Source organism: Mesoplodon densirostris, chromosome 18, assembly GCF_025265405.1.
Source record: "Mesoplodon densirostris isolate mMesDen1 chromosome 18, mMesDen1 primary haplotype, whole genome shotgun sequence".
Lineage (NCBI taxonomy): Eukaryota > Metazoa > Chordata > Mammalia > Artiodactyla > Ziphiidae > Mesoplodon > Mesoplodon densirostris.
In genome coordinates this window covers 37,937,380-37,952,519 of record NC_082678.1, presented here as the reverse complement: position 1 = coordinate 37,952,519, position 15,140 = coordinate 37,937,380, and positions in this window count along the sequence as shown.

The following is a 15,140-nucleotide window of genomic DNA, read 5'->3' as shown; positions in this document are numbered from 1 at the left end:
GGAAATATATTTCCATGGTTTCAACCTCCTGGTCTGCGAGCCGACTCTATGGGTGCTGTGATAGGAAAAGGCAAACTGGACTTCGGGAATGCAGAGGAGAGAGAAATCAGGCCTGATGGGGAAGGAGTCAGTGCGGGGGTCATTCGTGTGGGTTCCAGGGCAGACTGGCTGTGTTCAAACTCCCTCACCTGCCCTCCCCCGGGGGACAGTCCCACCGGGCGTGGTTTTCTGAAGGATGAAGTAAGAAAAAGCAGGCACAGAGGAAGCCCACAGTAAAGGGTAGCTATTGTGGGGGAATCCCAGGCCATGAAAGCTGAGAACACAAAGACAGGTAGGATTACAGGGTTCGAAGCTGGAGGGAAAGGCCTTCCCAGCAGATGGGACCCCGTGGGCCAGGCTGGGCTGATCTTGCGGCGGGGGAGGAGGGGGCCAGAGCCCGGGAACAGCGAACACCAGACTAGACTCTGCTCCCGAGAAGAAGGAAACAGGTCAAGGTGTGTCAGACAAGGAAGCAACAAGCAAGAGAGGAAATGCTGACCAGCGGGTGGAAAAGGGCTCGGCAGGGAGAACGGCAAAACGGAGAGAGAGAGACGCAGGCTTCTTCTGTCTCTTCTCTCTGCTCATCTGAAATATTTATTTCAACGTTTGCACGCATAAGCAAGAGCGCAGAGGCAGCCACCGCCCTCCAGCTCGTAAAAGATTCCTGGAGAAGTATTCCTGGGAGAGACAGTTAATGCCTTTGCTTCCGTGCCCCGAAATGGATTTCTGAGAAGCAGGGCCCCGCGTCTGCGAGCTGGCTGCCAGTGGCGTTTCTCAGGCCCATTGCATCTTCTGGGTGGGTTTGTGATGAGACTCAGAAGGTCAGGTTTCCAAAGAGAGAACAGTCCTCGGGGAATTCAGCTAGCGTTGGCTAATGAATAAATAAAAGTGCCCGAGATGCCCCGTCCACCCTTTACCAACACTCTGCTGTTTAATCTTTGATCTGAAAGGTGAACATAAGCCCTGACCTTCCGCAGGAACAGAGACGGGCTGTGCAAACCAGCACCGCTTTCCGGTTTACCCACGTTATTCAGGTAGCAGAGAAGTGGAAAGTGGTAGGTAGCTCACATGTTATCTAATTCAACTCTCTTATTTTACAGATGAGGAAACTGAGGCCCAGAGAAAGGATTTGCTTAAGGTCTTCCGGTTCGTGAGTGCCCATAGATGATGCTGGAACTCAGACATCATGACCCCTGGTCCAGTGTGTCATAACTCCTAGCACCCAACGGGGAGGCACTGCTCCACAGCCACAGCTGTGTTTTAAACTTTCAAGTAGCCACATTGAAAAAGTGAAATGGGGACTTCCCTGGTGGTCCAGTGGTTAGGACTCCACGCTTCCACTGCAGGGGGCACAGGCTCGATTCCTGGTCGGGGAACTAAGATCCTGCATGCCGCGTGGCCAAAAAATAAATAAATAAAAAGTGAACTGAACCATAATAATATATTTCATCCAGGATATGCAAAGTATCCAGACCCCCATCTCTACACACCTCTCCTTCCACCAGCTCAAATCACGCTCTGCACCTGCTAGGACTTGCCGGGAAGGAGGGCGGGGAGCGGGGGTCAGGCTCTGAGTAGCAGCCTCTCCAAGGAAAGCAGTCAACGTGCAAGCCCACTAAGCCACACATTCTGCAGAAAATCTGCACTTCTCTCAGGAGCCTGAAGCAGAGCGAGAAATGTCCCCATAATGAAAGTGTAGGCCGTGGTAGACATTGTCCCCGCCTACGGCACACAGAGGACTTTTTATCCAGCCACCCATTTCCTGGGCGCTTTTAGCTGACACAGGAGGCCCGTGGGCTACTGGAATCCCAGCCATCTCCTGAGGTGGCTGCCCGTGGGTGGCACAGCCAAGTCCTGGGAGGAATGCGGGGACAGAAGGGCCTGGGGAGATGGACCGGCTGGCCCTAGTGCTGGAGGCCCAAGAGTCAGCCCAGATGACTAGCGCGGAATTCCCAGCCCCTTGGGTCCAGGCAACGAGACCAGCTTCCAGAGTTCCACTCCTTTCCAACAGCCTGGAATTCCACATCAGGCCCTTTAAAAGCGGCTGCCGCCACGGGCTCTGCTTCCACCTTGTCCGAAGGTGTCCTCGTGCATCCCCGGCCAAGCGCTTCTTCCCTGGCCCTCCGGACAAGTTCTGTGGGAGTCACTTAATGGGCGGGCTGCCGACCAATGACAGGTTCCCAGGTGACAGAACCCTAAGATCAAGGCTGGTGTATCGCCCACCACCAGCTGGCCCAAGGCGTGGCTCTCCTGAGTGCCAAGCAAGGTGGGCGCTCCGACGGGTGGAATTAGCCAGCTCCTCAGACAACAGGTCGTTACAGGGTTTGCCTGCAGGGTTTGCTTTAGACTCACACTGAAATGGCCACTGAGCCTTTGCAATGTGGCTAATCCAAGTTGAGATGCTGTTAGTGCAAAATACACACCAGAGGTCAAGGACTTCGTATGCAGAAAGGGTGTAGAAGACCTCACTGAAAATATGTATGTTGCTTCCATGTTGAAATGAGCATATTTTGCATATATTGGATTAAATACACTGTACTGTTATAATTAAGTTCCTGTGTGTCTTTTTACTTTGGATGTGATTACTTTAAATTTTTAAATTACACAGGTGGCCTGCATTTTATTCCTACTGGACAGCACTGTTCTAGTGGCAGCATTTTATTTGCAAGATCACTTCCTGGGATTTAATTCCAGGACAAGGGGTGTGAAAATGAGAGTGTTTGGGCACCAGGGGTCACCGCCCCCATCACTGGCCCTTTCTCCACCTTGGAGGCTGAGGCGTAAACTTCAGATGAAGAACTGTCACCTAGACCCAGGCTTCTCATCACTGCCCTGTGATGTCAGCCAGGGCATCTCCAGGTGAGGGCTGAGTTATGTGATTTCTTCTTACCCTTTAGAAATGGAACATAAAATCTAGGGCTGCACATCAGGGCCTTGTCAACACAGGGATCCTTGGGATGATGGAACAGACCTGTACCTTGATTTTGGTGGTGGATGTATGAACCTCCACAAGTGATAAAATTACACAGAATTAAGTACATACACACACATACACACCTGTATTATTTCTTACCACTGCATGTGAATCTACAATGATCTCCAAGTAAAAGTGTTCAATTTTTTGTTTGTTTGTTTGTTTGTTTTTGCGGTACGCGGGCCTCTCACTGTTGTGGCCTCTCCCGTTGTGGAGCACAGGCTCCGGACGCGCAGGCTCTGCGGCCATGGCTCACGGGCCCAGCCACTCCACAGCATGCGGGATCCTCCCAGACTGGGGCACAAACCCGTGTCCCCTGCATCGGCAGGCGGACGCTCAACCACTGCACCACCAGGGAAGCCCAAGTGTTCAATTTTTTTTTTTTTTTTTTCTTTTTGCGGTATGCGGGCCTCTCACTGTTGTGGCCTCTCCCGTTGCGGAGCACAGGCTCCGGATGCGCAGGCCCAGCGGCCATGGCTCACGGGCCCAGCCGCTCCGCGGCATATGGGATCCTCCCAGATCGGGGCACGAACCCGTATCCCCTGCATCGGCAGGCGGACTCTCAACCACTGCGCCACCAGGGAGGCCCCCAAGTGTTCAATTTTTTAAAAAACCTAAGCCATGTTTGCACACCCATGTTCATAGCAGCATCATTCACAATAGCCAGAAGGTGGAAGCAGTTTTTTTCTTTTTTGGCCATGACACGCAGCTTGCGGGATCTTAGTTCCCGGACCAGGGATTGAACCCGGGCCACGGCAGTGAAAGCACCGAGTCCTAACCATTGGACCACCAGGGAAGTCCCAGAAGCAACTGAAGTGTCCATCCACAGATGATGGATAAACAAAATGTGGTAGATACACATGCAATGGAATATCATTCAGCCTTAGAAAGGAAGGAGATGACGACACCTGTTACCACACGGACGAAACTTGAAAATATTATGCTGAGTGAAATAAACCCATCACAAAAGGGTAAATACTGTATGATTCCACTTATGTGAGGTCCCTAAAGTAGTCAGATCCGTAGAGACAGAAGGTAGAATGGTGACTGCCAGGGGCTGGGGGAGGGGGGCCTGAGGAGTTAGTGTTTCATGGGGACAGAGTTTCAAATGGGGAAGGTGAGAAAGTTCTGGAGATGATGGTGGGAATTGTTGCACAACAGTGTGAATGTACTTAATGCCCCTGAGCTGTGCACTTACACGTGGTTAAGATGGTAAATTTTATGTATGTGTATTTTACCACAGTGTTTAAAATTTTTACAAATCAGGGCCTTTCGACTTAAAGATGAATGACTTTCTCTCACAAGTCACCCTGTTCAAAGAGGGAGAACCAATAAGCTATCGGGCACGTAAGCAGGGACCAGACGGCCCACTTCTGGCAATCACCCTTTAAGAGAAGCCAAGCAGGGCGTGTGCTTGGCAAACGTGTGGGCATTGGGACAGGTGAGGCCCAGCTAGTGCCAGGCCTCACCTCAAGTACGTCCCACCCCCAGCCGGATCTCTTATGCCACCTAAAGGTGGAACTAAACCTGTTATTACAGAGGTGGCCTTGATCAAAAATGTTCATAACCGTGGAGGTCAGGGAACTGAAAATCTAGGTGGAAACGTGCACGCCTGGAGTTTGAAGCAGCTGGGAAGGCGAGGGCTGAACCCTGAATAGGCAAATGGGATCTACTTTAACGTGGGAGGCGGGAACGGCATTTGGGGATGTAGTTCTTAATACCAGCTCACTAAAGGTACCAGGTTTTTCCTGTACAAACTAAGGAGGGGTTGACCTTATAAGCCCCCCACCCCAAGTTGTGCAGTTGAAGCAGGCCTGGGCTTCTTAGGACAGGGAGGGTGTGAACAAACCCGCTGAGAGGGGCAGGGCAGGGGAGGGGGTCTCTGCACCCCACCCCATCTCTGGGAGGTTAGTGGCCACCCAGAGATGACTTCAGGGTAACGGGGGAGGAGGGAGCTGCCCAACTGGAGTGTCTTTCTTATCCAATCATCAAAGAACACACGATACCAAGGGTCCATCTTTGGGAATGGGGGCATCCCAGAAGATAATTATTTCTTTCCTCTGAAATCCACCCAGGCTGGCCAGGAGCCCCTGGACGGCCTGGAATGTTTATTAAAAACGCCAGATGTCTCAGCATTCATTTTCAGCCACAGGGGCATTGATTAAGATACACAGTGCCTCTGCCGTCCCGCTCCTGGCCTCCACCACGGCTGGCCATCACACGGACACTGTGCCAGGCAGCACTTTGGGTGGTCTTGCATCTGACCTTGGCAAAGGCAGGTGGGCACATCTGCATGATTCTGCTCCGTTTATGATGGTTCCCTGGCCCCTGCTCCCTGAGCCAAGAGATTCAACTTTTCATGAAAAACAGTATTGTTTTCCCTCTCGGTTGTCTAAATCATGGGAAATTTTTGTGTGGTGATGCAAAAATCCCAGAAAGTTTGGTTTAAAAAGTTCCCTCAAATGTGGGTGGTTCCTCAAGTCTGTCCAGATTTACTGAATATCCTGTGTCCATAAAACAAGCCTGACGCTTTCACCCCAACACCCCTCAAGGGACCCCTGGGGTGTGTGGAGGCTCTCATTAGCGAGTTCTGGCAGCTGGTGGTTGCATGTAGCACTTTTAACCTTGAAACTGAGATGACCCTACAAGCCTGAGTTCACAGAGTACTCTTTGAAAAGTCTTTCTCTGATGTTTTAATCCGTCAACAGTCCTTTCCTGAGCACCTGTGTACGGGACTGCGGCAATGCCACCGACCCCGATTCCCCCTCCTGTCCTCCCCTCCCACACCCTCCTCCTCACCCAGAGGATGACTTGTCTGAGATGCCTCCACGGTGACCAAAGCAGCCACTGAGAGTGATGGTGTCAACAGCCTCTCGACAGGGAGACGATGGAGGAGGGGCTGACAAAGTAGCACGCCCTTCGAGCCGCCTTCATAAACACTTCAGTAGTACACCTTTGTAAACATGTACGTACAGATAGAGAGATATTCATGTGTATGTTTCAGTAAAACACATCTGAAAGGATACGCACAAAAACGCTCAGAGTGATCACCGGGTAGTAGAATTTTCTTTTCTTTTCGCTTCTCTGTATATTTTTCCTAGAGTAAATATGCATTACATGTGAAATCAAAGAATAAATATGTTTTAAAGGAAACATTGGCATTGGTAGTAGATTTGGTAGCCATTTAAATTGGTTTACGTGTGTGGTTTGGGGAATTCAGAGTTCTGGCTGAGATTATGGGCACCTCTGAACAAACAGGTTAAGCCTGGACAAAGAGAAATGTAAATTTTGTGATTTTCCTATTTATCCCCTACGTCTATTATATACATAATTATTTATCAAGGAGCCTTTCCAACCATTAACATCGTCAGTATCTGTATTTATTACTGCACCAAGCTTAGCCCTCGCACTAGCCTTAACGATACGAATCCTGTTACCTATACCATATCCAGTAATTAACATAAATGTATGTGTATTGTTTAGATCAGCTGTATCAAGCTTAGCTGTGTATCCTAGTCTCTGATTGGAAGGATGGGCTTCACACTCAAAATACACCTTAATAGGTGTCCTGGGAGCAGTAGCACAAGCAGCTTCCCACGAAGAACCTCAGCAATCATCCAATTATCAGCACTATTCGTCACATAAATATTAAGGTTCATATTCGTATTAACCTGCTCCCGGACCATGAGGGCGGGATCTCCTCTCGTCTGCTCAGGCTGGTTCCTGGCCCTGCCTTGGTTGCTCTGATGGGTCAAAGGCTGAGGCTTTGAGAATAGATTAGGAAAAAGCTAAGAGAAGTTAAATTGATCTACGTAAGAAAAAGTCTAACAAAAAAGTGGGGCAATACCCCATAGGGGAAGGAAGTTGAGAGTTTGAGCAGAGAAGGGAGGGGGAAGAGGGTAGAAGCAGTGCATCTGGGGTTTTTTAGAGAAAAAGCTGGGAGGAGGGCTTCCCTGGTGCTGCAGTGGTTAAGAATCCACCTGCCAATGCAAAGGACACGGGTTCGAGCCCTGGTCCGGGAAGATCCCACATGCCGCGGAGCAACTAAGCCCGTGCGCCACAACTACTGAGCCCACGTTCCACAACTACTGAAGTCCACACGCCTAGAGCCCGTGTTCCGCAACAAGAGAAGCCACCGCCATGAGAAGCCTGCGCACCGCAATCAAGAGTAGTCCCTGATGGCTGCAACTAGAGAAAGCCCGCGGGCAGCAACGAAGACCCAACGCAGCCAAACATAAATTAATTAATTAATTTAAAAAAATAACTGGGAGGAAAGAGAAGAGATTTGTGGGAAGCGGAGAGAAGGCTCAACAGCAGCAATTGCAGGAAACGTGGACACAACACACACTGGCTCCCCATCAAGGAAACCTGCAGTAAAGAGTCACTTTACTCATCAAGGTCTGGGGCTCAAGGGTGTGTCTCTTTGGGATGTGTCTGTTGTCAGATTGGGAGTCACCTTGTCCTGCTAGGGTGGGAATCCAGGTGGCTGAGAAGATGAGGCGGAGCCCCGAGAAGCATCGGGAAGCAGCCCATCTCTGCCGAGCAGCCCGGACAGCTGGAGTCAGGTCCCCACGCCCCAGGGTCCCACCACCGTAGCACGAGCCACGCACCCACCGAACTGGTTTCCGAGGGCTGTTGTCACAAAGTGCTGCGGACCCGGCAGCTTCGACAGCAGAAACTTGCCGTCTCACTGTCCTGGGGGCTGGAATCCAAGATCAAGGTGGCATCAGAGTTGCTTCCTTCGGAGCGCTGGGAGGGAAGGGTCTGCTCCCTGGGCGCCTCCTGGCTTGTAATGGGCGCCTTCAGCCTCTGTGTCTGCCTCTGTGCCCCAAGTTCCCCTATTACAAGGGCACCAGTCTTACTGGATCAGGGCCCAACCTAATGACCTTATTGTAACTTGACTACTTCTGTAAAGACCCGATTTCCAAACAAGGTCACATCCCGAGGGACCAGGGGTTAGGACTTGGACATACAGATTTGGGGGTGGGCTCTGACACCTGCTGACAGCTCCACGGCCGTGCTCACCCTGCAGCTACACATCCCCAAGCTGTCCCATCCTCCCTGTCCTCAGTGTCAATTCCTTGGAACCCTGGCGTGGTGACCTCACCCTTCCCGGTCCTCAGCCGGGTCCTGAGTTTCTTCCTGTGCTGCCGGTTCCCTGGTCGATGCGGGGGTGGGGACTGAGGAGAGGGGAGAACCTCGCGGGTGGGCTCAGATCCCGCCCGGGTGAGGCTGAAGTTGATCGCATGTTACGATGCCCGCCGATTACAGCTTCGTCCCTGGGGGGGCCTTCTGGGGGCTGGACGGACAGCCCTGGCCACCGCCCTGGGACACACTTGGCCTCATTGCTGCAGGGGTTCCTGGGCCCTCTTGAGGACAGGTCTGCGCCTCAACGCCTCGGTCCTCTGCCCTAGATGCCAGCTGGGGGTCTGCGGCTGGAGGGACTGGGGAGCGAAGGGCACATTGGGCCGCCCAGCATCACTTGGGTGAAGGCTGGGGTTAGGGTGGACAACTGGCCAAAGGGCACAGGGAGGAAAGGGGCCTGAGACAAGATGGGAGGAGGGGCTGGATGGCGGGGCGAGGCAGCGGGTGCTGCTTAGAGAGACATGATGGGTTTCTACAGAGGGGGAACCAAAGATTTGCACTAAAACCCCAACCCCTGGCGTGACACTGGGGACTGTGGTTCCTGAAGAGAGCAGTTTACATGTGGGAAAGGTTTTAAATCATGTGTTAGAGGATTCCTAATTGTAGGCCTTCTTAAAACTACTGGTTTGCCTGCTGAGCTCCGAGGGTGTGCTAAGCCTCCTGCAGGGAAGTGGGGGAAGAGCCCGACCAGCCTCCAGAGCCCCTCCCACGCCCTCTGCCCCAGCCCCCTCCCGGCCTCCAGGCCGGCCACCCAGCTTTCGCCTGCCTTGACTTCACCCCAGCATGACTTCAAAGGTCTCTGTGATTACAAAAAGTAGATAAACATATATTGTTTTATATATAATATCAATATATATTATTTACAATATTACACTGTATTATTTCATACATTAAAATATATATTATATATACATATGTATATATATGCCACTGATTTAGCTAACGAGTTCTCCATGCATATAAAATCATTCAAAATATAAATATTCAACAACAAGGTCCTACTGCAGAGCACAGGGAACTATATTCAATATCCTGTGACAAAGCATAATGGAAAAGAATGTGAAAAAGAATGCACATGTATGTATAACTGAGTCACTTTGCTGTACAGAAGAAATTAACACAACACTGTAAATCAACTACACTTCAATAAAATTAAAAAAAATGTTTAATATATATATACATATTCAACATACCTATGATCTCTCTTTTCTGAATCACATTTGCTACATGGAGTCGACACCTGTGTCTGTAATTCATTCTGAATGAGAAAGGGCATCTTCAACACAACAGGAAACAAACTCTAACTCGAGAGGAGATCTGTCCCTAAGGAAGATGCTCCAGCTGTCAAAAACAAGAAATATTTGGATGGAGACAGTCTTTGGCTGGGATGCTCTTGGCCGGTCCTGTATGTACCACATCAATGCTTCAAAGTTAAGCCAGCTGAGAGGACCAGCTCTTCTTCCCCAAAGAAGCCATGGACGCCGAGATGTTCTGTAGATCTGATCGCCTCCGTGGAAGCCCCTTCTGGGAAAGGAAGGGCTGAGCTCGCAGGGCTGCGCCCCTTCCCACGAGCTGCATGGTCCTGCCTCAAAGGTGCACTGCCTGAGAAGCAGGTTCGGGGGCCATCTTCCTGAGTTAAAGTTCTCACGTGTGGGCCTGGGCTGCAGCAAGCAGAGCAGCTGGAAGGAGAGATATGGGTGGCTGCCTGTGCTGGGCTCACTTTAATTCTGTTCCCAGTCCTTAGTGGGGCCTCCTGTCCGAGAAGCCCTGCGCTCCGAGCTGGGGGTCCCGAGGGGTAGGGAACAAGGGTCCTTGTTGTGTGGTCGGGAGAGGGGCCCCATGCACAGATGATGAAATGTCCTGTGTAAGGTGCTGTACTCTGGTCCCAGGGCACCGAGGTGGGGCAGGGCCCGTCTGGAAACGCAGCAAGGCTTTCTGAGCTCCTGGCAACCTCGCCTGCACTCCCATTGCGGGAATTAATAGACTCTGGGTCTATAAATACCTCCAGCTGTGGCGAATGCCCTTGCACAGAAGGATAGAATTTCAGCGTTCAAAGCAAGCACCATCTCCATTAACCTCTGCACTGGTCTGATGCAGGAAGCCCCTCCAGTACAGCCTCACGGATCGCCATGTTTTGATTGCCCTCAGGACAGGGTGCTCACTCCCACCTGGCAGGGGCTGGGACTACCTGGGCACCCACTCAGAGGTGCCTAGTCTATAGAGCCTACGTCCTGTTTGGGGCATGTGAGGCTGAGGAATGATGTTCGCTGTGTGTCTGGCTTGCTCGGCTTGCCCAGGGCCCCAGGCTCCGGGATGCCGGGGCCTCGGGTTACATCCCAAAGTGGTGCAACCGAGCGGCCAGCTGCCAGCGGTCCTTCTGGAGGCACCCAGCTCCTCAGGGTACGGCATGTGCCTCTCAAGGCAGCCGGCCCAGCCAGAGGGTCGGGGCAAGCACATGGTGCCCCTGCATCTGTCCCTCCCGCTCGGCCACAGGCCCTGCGGTGACCTAAGCTCCGCCTGGCCTGGCCGTCAGTTCAGCTCAGCCCGTAGTGCCCTGGGCCCTACTTGGATGTGCTGCTCGCCTGGCTTTGGAGAGTTCTTTTTTTAAAATTTTATTGGAGTAGAGTTGATTTACAATGTTGGGTTAGTTTTGGGTGTACAGCAAAGTGAATCAGTTATATATCTACATAGATGCCCTCTTTTTTAGATTCTTTTCCCATATAGGTGATTACAGAGTATTGAGTAGAGCTCCCTGTGCTATACAGCAGGTCCCTATTAGGTATCTAGTTTATATATAATAGTGTCTATGTGTCAATCCCAGTCTTAGCTTTGGAGAGCTCTAATCTCACATCTTTCGTTTCTGCTGTGGCCCGGGGGGTCCCCTTCACTATTCCAAGTGCATCAGAGTTCCTGTGAGCACAGGGGCTCTGTCTCTCCTGTAAAGTCACATCACTGCCACCGTCAGTCCCAAGTCCCCCCAACCCAGTGAATCTTCCATCCCCCCCAAAGCCACCCCCTACTAACCCCGCCTTTTCTCAACTTCCATGGCACTTTCGTACTACACCTGCCCAGCCAGGACCCCACGGCATCCTCTCTCCTGCTACTTCCCACCGATTTTCTCTCTGTCGTCCTCTCCCAGTGAGCCCCTAACAGAATAATTTTGTCTCATCCCCCTTTAATCCCCTTTGAAGCACATCATAGGTTTCAACGAATGTTTGTTCAATGAAGAAATGAATACAGTTTGAGCCCTGTCCTCAAATAACCTCATAATCTATGGGGTGGGGGGGGCGTGTGGCCAGGGAAACGATAACAAGTCACTGCAAACCGGCAGGGGGGCGGGCAGCAGCACAGGGTCAATCACCCCAGGGTCCTTGGTGACGGTTTGATTGCTTGATAAGATGTGCACACGATCTGTCTCTTTCTTCTCGTGAGCCATCGCATCCAAACATCAAGTCGGCTTTATTCCTTACAACGCACCCTTGGGTTTATGCTAAAATACGGAGACGTGTCATCATGAAAATCACGGTAATTGCACTTGGGCGATGATTTGCAGTCTTCAGAGCTTTCTGTGAACATAGTGTTTGCATGTGGCAGTGACGGGCTAGATGGTTTCTAGAACTCTTTCTAGATCAAATCCCCTTACTTTACAGAAAAGAACAGGTTTTCCAAGTGACTTTCCCCAGTTCCTGCAGGGGTGTGGGCTACCAGGCAGCATCTTTGTTTTCAAGGCCTTATTCAGAAAACTACTGTGGCAGGCACCGTAACACCCCCTTACCTGGCGGTGACAGATTACCCCTGGCTTTCCCACCTGTACCTGGAGGTTCCCCAAACCACCTGTCCCTGAGCACAGACCCCTCTCAGGTGTTCTCCTGCTCCCATGGTTGAAGCCCACAGGAGTAAAACTCTTCTCTGATTGAACTTTATTAGCAGTACAGTGAAGATGTTTCCTCCATTTAAGACATCTGGGAGGGTCCCCTCTGGGAGGGTGTATTGATTTTAGTAGGGGCCAAGTCTGAGATGATTTCTAGGTCAATAGGAGTATAATCTTAGTAGTCATGGTGGTGAAGTGGGCTCTTCAGGAAAAAAAAAAAAGGAAAAGGAGTCCTGATTTGTAGTGTCTGCTGATTTCTGTGGTGTAAATACTCCCACCGTGGTCGATTTCAAGCTGCCAACGTAATGTGGTGGAGTTGGCAACATGCCAGCTGTACTTGGCATTGGAAAGAGACACGCACAGTTGGCTCTTATGAGCCTGCATGAGCAGCTGCTCCAGCCACCACATTTACTGAGATTTTTCTAGGAGCTAGGCATTTCTTTAGGCTCACTGAATCCTAGCACTTCACTGTGATTTATATACAAAAATAGGAACAATTAAAAATACCTTCCTCTCGGGCTTTGTGAGGATTGAAGTCACACAAATGACTTAGAGCATGCCTGGCACGTAGGACACTCATAGTAAACAGACACAACTGTAACTGTCCTTCTTACTATGTACATCATCTCAGTTATTTTTTTTTTTTCGGCCGTGCCACGTGGCTTGTGGGATCTTAGTTCCCCAGCCACGGATCAAAGCCAGGCCCTCGGCAGTGGAAGCGTGGAGTCCTAACCACTGGACCGCCAGGGAAGTCCCTCAGTTACTCTTTTCAACAGCCGTGTGCCGCCGATGCCCGTCAGGTAGCGGGCAGGAGCCTGACTCGGTGAGCACGTGTGTGGTGAGAGCTAAGAGCACTGCACAGTCAGCTGATCTATTGAGAAGAGGATGCCACGCGTTTATCTTTTGACTCCAACTCCCATTTTACCAGACCTCCCTGGGGATGAACTGTGATAGTTTTATATATCAGTTGGGCTGGGCTAAGGGATGCCCAGATAGCTGGTAAAACATTATTTCTGGGTGTCAGTGAGGGTGTTTCTGGAGGAGATTAGCATTTGAATCCATAGACTGAATAAAGATCACCCTCCCCTGTGCAGGTGGGCTTCATGCAATGGGCTGAGGGCCTGAATAGAACAAAAAGGTAGAGAAAGGGCAAATTCTCTCTCCCTCTCTCTCTCTGCTTGAGCTGAGACACGCATCTTCCCCTGCCCTCTGGCACTGATGCTCCTGCTTCTTGGGCTTTTGGACTCGGACTAGCCCTTACACCATCGGTTCCCAAACTCCCAGGCCTTTAGCTCGGACTCATTTAGACCACAGGCGTTCCTGATTCTTCAGCTTGCGGACAGCCGACCGTGGGCCTTCGTGGCCTCCATCACGCCGTGAGCCAAGGCCTATAATAAGTCTCTCACAACTGTCAGTTGAGCCGGGCCCTCACTGAAGTTGGGGGGCGGTTGTGGGGGGCACTGGCCTGGAGGCAGGGGGCCCCCCTCACCTGACCTGTACTCGCAGCTCCTTCGCCTCCTCCCCCCAGCCCCATTATCCCTCCCGCCCTCTCCATCTCAGACACACGTCCACGTGGCCCTCGAGAAAGGGGTGAGCCCAGCTGGGCGTGGTGCCCATCAGCCTGGGTGGGAGGACCAGGTGGGATCCATCCTCTGGGCCTGCGAGTGCCAAGCTCTGGGCACCTCCTGAGGTTTGGGCGATTGTGCAGGACAGATGCTTGCGGGGAGGTCTGGGTGCTCTTGCAGCTGCTCCCCGGGGCCCCGCACACTCTCTCCTGGGGCGGCCGACGGCCCCCCGGCCAAGCTGTCCAGGGCGGGCGTGTACAATGGAGGCCTGTTCCTGGGGAACCAGGAATATTCTAAGAGAAAGAAGCCGGGAAGGAAAAAATGTCTACGTATCTGGTTTTGCTTCCCACGCCTCACCCACTGCAAACATTGACTTCATACCAAGCTCCCACTGAACCGGGGACCAGCGACTCAAGCAGCCCGGGCGGAGGAAGGCCGTTCTGCCCAGCTCTGGCCCTGCGTCAGCCTCACGGCCTTGGCCCCGTGCTCCAGGCTTTCGGTTTCCTGGAACGCTTGACAGAATCGTCGGCACCAGTCGTATTCCAAGGGTGACAAGGGAGGAATTTCTTTCTGCTTTGCGTTTTCCTTCTATTTTGGTATCATTTTTCTAAGTGGAAAGGGCGTGCCCTCAGGCTGACTGGCAAGTTCAAGTTCGGACGCTTCCCCTCACATCTGAGGGAGGCTCCCCAGCCCCAGCCCACCTTCAGCACCTCAGGTGGCAGGCACGTTATCACCTCCAGGAAGTGAAGGGATACAGGTAGCTTTTATTATGCTGTCACCTTGTTATGGAGTTCGACCTTTTACCAGGAAACGGGGCTTATCAGTTAGAAGGATCAAGGAGCCTGCCTTCCACTCACCAGTCTGGTCACCTAAGAGACAAGAGGGCAATTTTACTACCTGAAAATCACTTTCATTCTCGCCAAAAGGCTCCGTGGCCACCAGAAAAAAATTTCAGAAAGGCCCTCGGGGCTTACACTCTTATCAGACAGTAAACGAGATTTTTAAAGCTGCAGTAATGAAAACAGTTTGATTCTGGCACATAGACAGATCAACGAGCTGAAATAGAAAGTCCTCAAAGAGATTGGAAAACATAGAACGATTTAAGGTATAAGAAAGGGAAATTCCCAATCACTGAGGGAAAGATGGATTATTCAATAAATGCTGTTGGAAAAACTGGCCAACCCAGAGGGGACAAGTTCAACTGAATCCTCCTTCGTGTCTTTATGCTAAAATCAACTAAAGGTAAAAATACATATTTAAGAAACAGAAAAGCTGTAAAAGTACCAAAAAGGAACATGAGGTAATTTTTTCATGTACTCTTGGGAGAGGAAAAAGCTTTTCTAATTAAGACAAAATTCAGAAGCCATAAATAAAAATATTGATGAGGCTGACTGTATAAGTATTTAAATTTTATCCATACCAAAAATACTAAAATGACATCAAAATACAAATGAAAAGGTGGGAAAATATCTGAAAGATGGGTTATGAACAAAGGACTGAAGGGCTTAAGATAAAAATAGGACTTGCAAACTTCAGGTTAAAGACC